Here is a 9,647-nt window from a genome sequence, read left to right as displayed (position 1 = left end):
TCTGCTTGTACAATTGGTTTTCCTTCATTTTGGAACTGGATTTCTTTTCAGGAAAAGATGTCTATCGGCTAAAGAAACATTTAAAAACCCAGCTGGAGTTGAGCAAAGTCCTTGCTCAGCAGAGTCCAAATGTGTTTATGTGCCAAAACATACGTTACCACAGGAATTTTGAGATCTAGGTCAGAGATTCAAGCTTCAAAACATGTTTCCAGAGTAAGAGCCCATCGGCTGATGTCTGAAGAACGCAGTAACACCAGGGTGAATGTGGTAGTAACTTTCCCAATTTCATTGCAACTAATTTATGATCAGTGAATAAAATGGAGGGCTGGGTTCCACCTGACATGCTCAGGCACTGTCTGAGACAGCCAAATCCATCCTCTTTAAACTCCAGACGATTTTAACAAACCTCTTCCAAAGGAGGATGGTGTCATAAAGATGAGCCAGCCTCAAGAAACGGACTTGAATGTTAGCCACAGAAATTGTTAGGCCAAGAAGCAATTTGACTGAAAAGCTTTTGTGGCTACGCCAGCAGCCAGTTCAGCTACTAATTGCTTTTATTTTATTTTTTCCATAGTTGGTAGCCATTTTCACACATTTATAAGGAAGGATGGTCTTCCCCATCCCCATAGCCTTCCCCCCCTTTTAAAGTCTAAAGGGGGAGAAGGAAACCAGTAATTAGTAATAATAGTGCTAAAGATGTATTCTTGGACACAAGGCTTTTTGTGCAAGAAACTCTGCATAGGCATGCATAGATTTGGCTCACGTTTCCCCTGCTCTAAATTACAGCCATGTCCTCAGAGCTGGCACATGCTTCTTGGGAAGCAGAGAGGCATATAAACAGAGGGTTCCCTCGTATGGGACGTTGCCCTGGTTGACCTGCAATGCCCTATCCAAGGCAGTTAAGGCTGCTTTCAAAGGGTGCCTAGTGTGGGCATGCACAATTCATTGCCCCACAAAGCACTTCAGAGCCACATAAAGTATGTTTTGTGTTCTCGAGCTAAGGTTCTTCTGAGCAAAATGGTATACAGGTGGATGCTTCAAGAGTGCCATTTGTGAGGTACTTTCAGAGAGTTGTTATTGGGCACGGCGACAGATGGGGCAGCAGGACAAAAAAAATCTGAAAAGCTTCTGTGCCCTAGTTCCCAAGCCCCCCGTAGAGCTTTCACATGCCATGTGTAGTGGGTGGAGCCAAACTGGTGCCCTCCAGATACTGTGGACCCCAACTCCACTCAGCCCCAGCAAGCATGACCAGTGACCAGGGAGGATGGCAGATGTAGCCCACAAGTTCTGGAAGCCACCACATTAGCTGCCCTGTGCTACAGGACTCATCTTGGGCAAGCCCTAATGGTAATCTGGAACAGGGACCATGAGACCATCTATGGAGTATCAGTTCTATCAGTTCCAAAGCCATGTTTGGTTGGCTCAAGTGGGAGACTTTAGAACTCCCTACCTAGAATGGTTTCCTCTTGTCCTTCTCCTTGTTATTAAGTATTAAGATTTTGCTACAGTGGTACCTTGGTTTTCAAACGTCTCCGTTGACTAACGTTTCAGAACTCGAACGCCGAAAACCCAGAAGTAAATGCTTCCATTTTTGAAAGGACCTTGGAAGTCGAACAGTTCTGTTGAGTGTTGCTCAATTTTCTCAATTACTGTATTTTGTTGATAAAGAAGCCCCCTCCGTAGAGGCTGGCCCCTCTCACTGCTCTCGGAGCTTGTTTTCCGGTAACCTCCTCTGGCTGACATCCCGGACAGACCAGGGAGATTTTGATAGGCGACATTTCCCAGCGTGGGTAAATGCACCCCCCCCTTCTGCTTCCCTAGCAGGGAAAGGAGATAGTCAGAAATGTCTATTTACATCCTTTTATTTCTGACTTTACAGCACTACAGAAATCATGTCCGACCACTTCAAACTTCATCTAGCAAGTGAGACAAACTTCCTGTACATACGCAAGAGGAAGGTCTCAAATTACACACTTCACTTTTCCAGCCTGTGAACTTCCGGTACCACTGTATTCTGGAAGGCTTTTGGCCTTTATAGAGGCAGGATCCTATAGCTTCACAACATACATTAATTACAATCAATCTTGTATTTTACTCTGGTTTTCCACTCTGGCTTCTTAAATTATCATAGTGGGCTTTAATGGTTATTTAATTGCTGTTTCTGTCCATCACTGTTTTCAAAGGATTTTGTTATTTTTGTAAGGTGGCTTGTATCATGAAGAAAACCCAGGGTATGAGCATTTTGAATAAAAAACAAAAGTTCTGAACAGTAAATAAAAGTGGATACATTTTCCTATGGCATTATCTAGCCAGGGCAGACTTCTTGTGCTTAAGGCGGACAGTCAAGTACCCTAGGTAAAGTGTCACCTTAAGACGGTGCCTCTGCCTGCTGATTTCAGCAACTGCGTGCTCGCCTCTGAGGGAGACACATTTGTGCAAGCCCTAATCACGACCTCTTTTTACTTAACTGTGTTATGTCATCAAAGTTCTGTGTTAAATGAAACTTGGCTTTCTGCCAGCATAATGCACAGAAAAGGAAGACTATAAAGTCAAAGCTGGGTTGGGACTCAAGAGGTCTAGCTTGAAGGGCTTCTGTGTCATGTAGAGGGGGGAATCCCCCTCCCCACACAATTATCTCCCTATGTTGCATCATGGTTCATCTTTTATAGAACTTAAGGCGATCCATGGTAAAAACTGAGTGGGATAAGGAAGAATTTCCACATGCAGATATCTATGTCAGCCTCTAAAAGCTACAGATGACAGAGAGGCTTGGCTTGCTACTACAGTGGTACCTTGGGTTACATATGCTTCAGGTTACAGACCCCGCTCACCCAGAAATAGTACCTCTGGTTAAGAACTTTGCTTCAGGATGAGAACAGAAATCATGCTCCGGCGGCGCAGCAGCAGCGGGAGGCCCCATTAGCTAAAGTGGTGCTTCAGGTTAAGAACAGTTTCAGATTAAGAACAGAGCTCCGGAATGAATTAAGTACTTAACCTGAGGTACCACTGTACTACCTAGAGGCAGGCCCATGCAGAGCTTGCCTGAGGCCCGGGGCAGGCAACTTGTTAGACTAAAGTTATAAACTCAAACAAAAAAGCAGCCATTCCCTTGTGCTTCCCAGCTGGCTTCGCGTTGTGAGGTCAGGGGCAAGGAGGAGCGGAGCCTTCTGATGGCATCTTGTGCAACAGCCTCTAAATCTGGCACTGCATTTAGCATGCAAGCCAAGGTCTAAGAAGCTGGCTGCTCTGATTGTATAGTCTACCCTGGACCAGCACTTCTGCTCTATCTAGCGCATCGCCTCTCCACACACCTGGAATTATTCTAAGAAGATAATCCTCCTCCCCACTGAGCAAATTGCAAGCTTCCATTGGTAGAAGACTCTGCATTTCTTTGTAGTGGTAGCTATTATCTATGGGTCCTGAACTGGCAGTACTATGGAGAGGAGGAAGAAGATCCTGGCAAGGGGTGTAGCCGGGACTGGGACACATCAGGGCAAGCTGGAGATGGGGAAGGAAGCACTCACAGAGTGATGGAGGATGCCTAGAGGATGGATGTCAATGCACGGGAACCAGAGCAGCAGGACTCATCACCAGAGCCACAAACACAGTGGGCTCTGAGGTGTAGGGAGCATCTGGAGGGGTGCTCTTGGAGGCTTAGGCAGGCAAAAGCCCACAGCCCAGCTCCCTGGCTAACTCTGGAAAGAGGGCTGTGATTCCTCAGCTGGAGGAGGCTTGGAACAGGTGAGGGTCACCTGCCTCGTCAAGCCCAGATGCTGCAATCAGCTGCAAGTACACAAGGGAAGCAGAGCTGAGGTGCTGCGTCTGGTCAACTGCCCGTGTTGATGGACCTTGGCTTGGTTCCTCCTGGACCTCTATGGGACGGTACTTTGAGTATCTTGACTGCTAGAATTCAGATTTAGCTACTTTGTCGGAACAAAATAAAACAAACAAACAAATAAAAATTCCTTCCAATAGCACTGAAACAGAAGTGTGCATGCACACAAAAGCTCATACCAATAACTAACTTAGTTGGTCTCTAAGGTGCTACTAGAAGGAATTTTTTTATTTTATTTTATTTTGTTTTGTTTTGTTTCGACTACAGCAGACCAACACGACTACCTACCTGTAATTAGCTACTTTGATTGATCTTGGACTGCATTTCCTGACCTTTGTGTGGATTGACCCCTGGACTTTGAACTTGGCATACTGACTTGCTACCAGGTAGGCCAGGGGTTCAGGACACCATGTAGCAGAAATCCACAAAGAGTTGTGAATCTTTAAACCTTCCCTCAACTTTTGGTGTTAAAAATGACTCTAAAAGTTAGGAGGAATTGTGCCTGCCATTTCTGCCTTTTTGGTGCAATGCTTTCAAAGTTCCCTTTGTTAGTGTTACATCAAGGGACAGCCAATAAATAAGTTATCCTGAATGAGGAACTGCATGGCATCAAAGCCTTCAGTCACTCAACACAAGCAGAAAGGATCACACTCGGAGTTCTGTCTCCCATCTCCTGCTGTATTAGTTACTGGCCCTGGGTGCTAATTTCATTTATTTCTCCGCTTTCTTCCATAACGGAACCTAATATGGCATTCACTGACCAACCTACCTAGCTTTACCAAGTGCATGATGTGCTCAAAGACTGTTAAGAGGCATCTGTATCAAACAAGCAGCCACCTGAGCACAACAGCCATCTTTCCTGGAGCTGAGGTAGCTAGGCATTCATTTCTTTTCAACTTTGGGACCTTCTTCTTGTGCTGGCTCATGTTTGGGTTCATGTTTCCTGACTTGCACAGACTGCTCAGTGGGCTGCCTTGCTCTAACTCAGGGGTCCCCAAACTAAGGCCCACAGGCTGGATAAGGCCCGAGGGACTCGTTTATCTGGCCCGCAGCGACCCCTGCCACCCCCCGCTCTTACCAGTGCTGCGCTGCGCAACTGACCATTTCTGGATCGGGGGAGCACCAGAAATAGCTTGTGCACATGTGCAAACGTTATTTCCGGTGCACATCCAGGTCGGAGGAGGCCCCATGCACATGCGCACAAGCTGTTTCTGCTGCTCCTCCCACCCAGAAGTACACTGGAAATAGTGTATGCGCATGCGTATGGGCACATGCTCCCCCCCCTCCGGCTGGCCGCGCGATCGGCGCTGGAGACACTGGCCCGAGGCACGGTAAGTTTGCTGACCCTTGCTCTAACTAAAGCCCTGACTTTCCCCCCTTGCAATGCTCATGGGAGTTGATCACCTGCTCAAATCTGACTGCATGCTTTTTGATTTCAAGTCCTTGTCCTTCTTGACTAGGACTCTCTGAACTTTGACTTTGGACTACAATCCAGCATTCACTCAACCCTGACTTAGGTGCATGGTGGTTCTTCTGAACTGCTTCTTCTGAAATATGTCTTATTCGACTCAACGCAAGTCAAGGGTTCCTTTCCCTTAACTGTGAATCTCTGAAAAACAAAGACCAAAACACGACACCAGGTCTCAGTGATAGAAGAAAATGAAGAGAACCTTTGATCCAGAAGTTCTAAATATGTACAAAAAAACCCTTTTTACCATTGAGTAGACAGAGCTTCCTTTTGTCTGACTCCAACATTCATCCCCCCCCCCATGTTCACTGGCCAGGGTGCAACTGAAAACAGCTCAGATCAATGTAAATTCTCCTGCTTGAATGGAATACTGACAAGATGATCATCCTATTGTCTTCCTTCACAGTTAGGCACCTGGCATCTGAAGCTGCGGCCCTCCAGTCTCTAACTCCCACCAGCCCCAGTCAGCATGGCCAGTGGTCAGGGATGATGGCCACAGGTACCCCATCCCTGATCTAAAGAAATATCTAAGGAGCTTTTGTCTTGTTCATCAACTCTCACTCACAAACTTAATTTTCACACAGCTGAAATCATGATTAGTTTGGCCCAACAGAAGGCTGTTTGGGAAGCTGATTTTATACTCACTGCTGCAATGCTGTGAACAAGGGTGGGAAGAAAAGAGTGGGTGATCCTTCTGCCTTTCTGCAAAGCAGGTGGCTTCCCTACTGCACATCAACTGCTGTCCTCACGGTGTATTTGACACACATCTAACAGTAACAAAATGACTTTCACTCCCTCAAGCTTCTCTTCAGGCTATTTTTGAGTACGATCCTACCCACTTACCCTGTTGATGGCTGTTGTGCAGAGGGGCAGGTAGTAGAAAGGTGCAATATTGCCTCTCTGATAATAATAATAATAATAATAATAATAATAATAATAATAATAATAATTATCTCTGATGGCCAGCAGGCGGAGAATGCCAGCAGAGGAAACAAGAGGGAAGCTCTCAATGGGGTCATTCAGGATGGGGCTGCCGGTAGATCCAAGGCCTTAAGGAGTCTAAGCCACAGGCATCTGGTTGGCCACCATTAGAAAAAGGACTAGATGGGCCACTGGTCTGATCCAGCAGGCTCTTCTTCTTTCATAAGAAATGGCTGGATAGATACAGAAGAGATATGGATCATGGCCAATGGCATACATCAATTTGGAAAGCAGCGGTGGGATTGTATAGGATGCAAAGTAAAGGGAAATGTATAGTCTCAGTCTCTGGTACAAGCTGACTGAATGTGGAATCTGCTCAGGTTCTCCATGAAGGTCAGTCTGCTCCTTCAACCACCCTATAACCACACCAATGTTTATTTGCTGCCCCTGAGGACAGCAAATATTCAAAAGCATCTCCCCTTTTCTTTTAATTAGCATTATGGTTGTATTATTTAATTAGCCATTATTGCTGCAGGACGGGCTTCCTTTTTTGTATTTTAAACTTTATTTCAAAACCAGATTCATGTGATTGGCACTTGCTCTCTCCACATTGAGCTGCTTTTCAGTAGAGCCAAAGGACCGAAAGTCTCACTAATAGCAAAGGGTGTTTATTAATGTGTGGTTCACAGCCACCAGCCTTAATATAAATGCTAATAAATAACCATCAGGGTAATGAGTGCTATTTGGCTTCAGGTATCACCCACAAAGCTTCTAGGTGTTTTTTGTGCACAAAAAAGGGGGGGGGACATTCCAACTTCAAGAAGCTGCTGCCTGAGGCCCACTGAAACTTGGCAAAAAGCCTTCCTGGGACAGTTCACAGGGCAGGAGCAGAGACAAAAATCTTCACTGCACAATTCACCCATGTTTTCAGGGTGGGGGGAGGGAAAAACCATTAAGGCTACATACACAATTTTTCCTCTTCACTCCTTGCTGTGGATTCCACAATTCTGAAGAAGATTTTTAATTTTAAAAACTAGACCAATAGATACATCAACATCTGTAAGATAGGTGTTCTATACATTTCAACAGGTCGCCTATTTTCTTTAACATTTCCTCCTTCAACAAGTGGCACCCGGCTGCATCCAATCTTCTCTCTCCCACACAGAGGCAGCATGCTTGGGTACTACCGTGTCCTGCTTGGTTAACATATCAACTTATTTTTCACCAGACAGAAGCTGGGGGGGGGGGGATAAAGAGTGTAAAGCTAAATGTAAAGGGACCCCTGACCATAAGGTCCAGTCGTGGACGACTCTGGGGTTGCAACGCTCATCTCACTTTATTGGCTGAGGGAGCTGGCGTACAGCTTCCGGGTCATGTGGCCAGCAAGACTAAGCCGCTTCTGGCGAACCAGAGCAGCGCACGGAAACACCGTTTATCTTCCTGCTGGAGTGGTACCTATTTATCTACTTGCACTTTGACGTGCTTTCGAACTGCTAGGTTGGCAGGAGCCAGGGACCGAGCAATGGGAGCTCACCCCGTCGCAGGGATTTGAACAGCCGGCCTTCTGATCGGCAAGCCCTAGGCCCTGTGGTTTAACCCACAGCACCCCGCCCCGTGTCCCAATAAAGAGTGTAGGAGCAGATAAACTTGGGAGTTGCCAAACTCTTGGTAACTTTGCCAAGAAACCAGGACACACAGAGAGATGCAAATAATGATGAGTAGGGCGTGATGGCAAGAATGATAAGAGGTTGGATCCAAAAACTATGACTGTGTCTACTTCTGTTTATTCTGCATCTGGTGCACGCCCACAGCTGGGTAGGAAGAGTGTTCACACGTTAGCCACAATCCGTATCTATTGTGTCATTTCTTACGAAATACTGCATTTTGATGCATCCCCGCCCCCCATCAGCTTGGATTAGTGTCAAGAAAAGAACAGTGTAGTTGAATTTGAAGTTGGTGATGTGTACACAGCCTGAGTTAGCCACTGTTTATCATCAGTACCTTATCCACTTGATTTGAATGGGACTAAAGCAGGGGTGACTAGCCTGTGTCCCCCTAGCTATTTATTATTATTATTAATAATAAACTGTATATTCCACCCCTCCTCTCAAAAGGAGCGCAGGGCGGCAAACAACAAGCAATACAACAATAAACACATCTTTAAAATCCACTTTAAAACAATTCCAATACTAATGCAGGTGATGAAAATACAACGGAGATGGTGCCTGTCTAACATTTAAGGAGAGGTGCCATAACAAAGGCCTGATTCCTATACTGTGCAGAATGGACCTCCTGATAAGTTGTTATTTGTAGGAGGCCCTCACAAAGTGATCAACTGGGTATGTAAGAGGTGAGATGATTTTTCAGGTTCTTGGACTGCAAACTCCAACCAGCCCTGGCCACTGGGGGTAGTTGGGAGACCAACAACATCTGCAGGGCAACAGTATGACTTAGTCTAGTCCAAAAAAGGCAGGGGGAACCAATTCAACACTGACTAGTCAATTCTTTCATGGTTGTAATTTCAGAACATTCAGATCCATCAAATTCTGTGCCTCCAGAGAACAAGTTGGGAGTGGAGGTGGAGTGAGAGGCTCACAGACAGAGGCTGTGCAATGTTTTCAATCGCTAGATTTTTACATTCATCTGATGTTTACACACACGTTGGCGTGGTTGACATACAACTCTAAGCCATGATTTATTTAACCAGGCACAAATTATCTTGTGCTTAAGGGTGGGCGATGGGTTCACACATAACACCGAGCCATTAAAAAAGCAAAAACAAAGGCTTCAGAGATCATGTTTTCAGTACAGAAATCCTAGTTAAGTCACCGGGCAGGGTTCACACTTAACACTAAGCCATGGTTTAATAAGCCATAGACTAGCATTATGTGTGAACCAGGTGTGAACCTTGTGAGCAGAGCCATTGGTAGTTATGTCGACTCTACAGAGCATATGAAGTGTTAATGTAAGCCTTTGAGTTGCACACAACTCTTCTTTATAGGTCATCAAAGCAGAAAAATAAGAAAACTTGTTCGAAGCTAAGGCAAATGGTGTCATCGCAGAAGAGCCATCTTGAGTTTTTCTGAGAAAGTTGCAAGGAGGCAGCGTTGAGCAACCAGATCTGGTCATTCAATGCAGCTGATCCCTCCAAGACGCACAACACCCATCTCAAACGCATATGTGGGAAGAACTGAAAGTTGAGCATGGAATGGTGCAGTCCCACTTAGGTGAATGCTGGCCCATGAAACTTCAGACCACAGTAAGTTTTGGGGCAGGCATAGGCAAACTCGACCCTCCAGATGTTTTGAGACTACAGTTCCCATCATCCCTGACCACTGGTCCTGTTAGCTAGGGATGGTGGGCCAAGTTTGCCTATGCCTCTTTTGGGGGGTGGGATGGAAAGAGACTTAAGCATACCAAACA

The sequence above is a fragment of the Podarcis melisellensis genome (assembly GCF_964234715.1).
Source record: "Podarcis melisellensis genome assembly, chromosome: 5".
Lineage (NCBI taxonomy): Eukaryota > Metazoa > Chordata > Lepidosauria > Squamata > Lacertidae > Podarcis > Podarcis melisellensis.
This window is presented reverse-complemented; position numbering follows the sequence as displayed.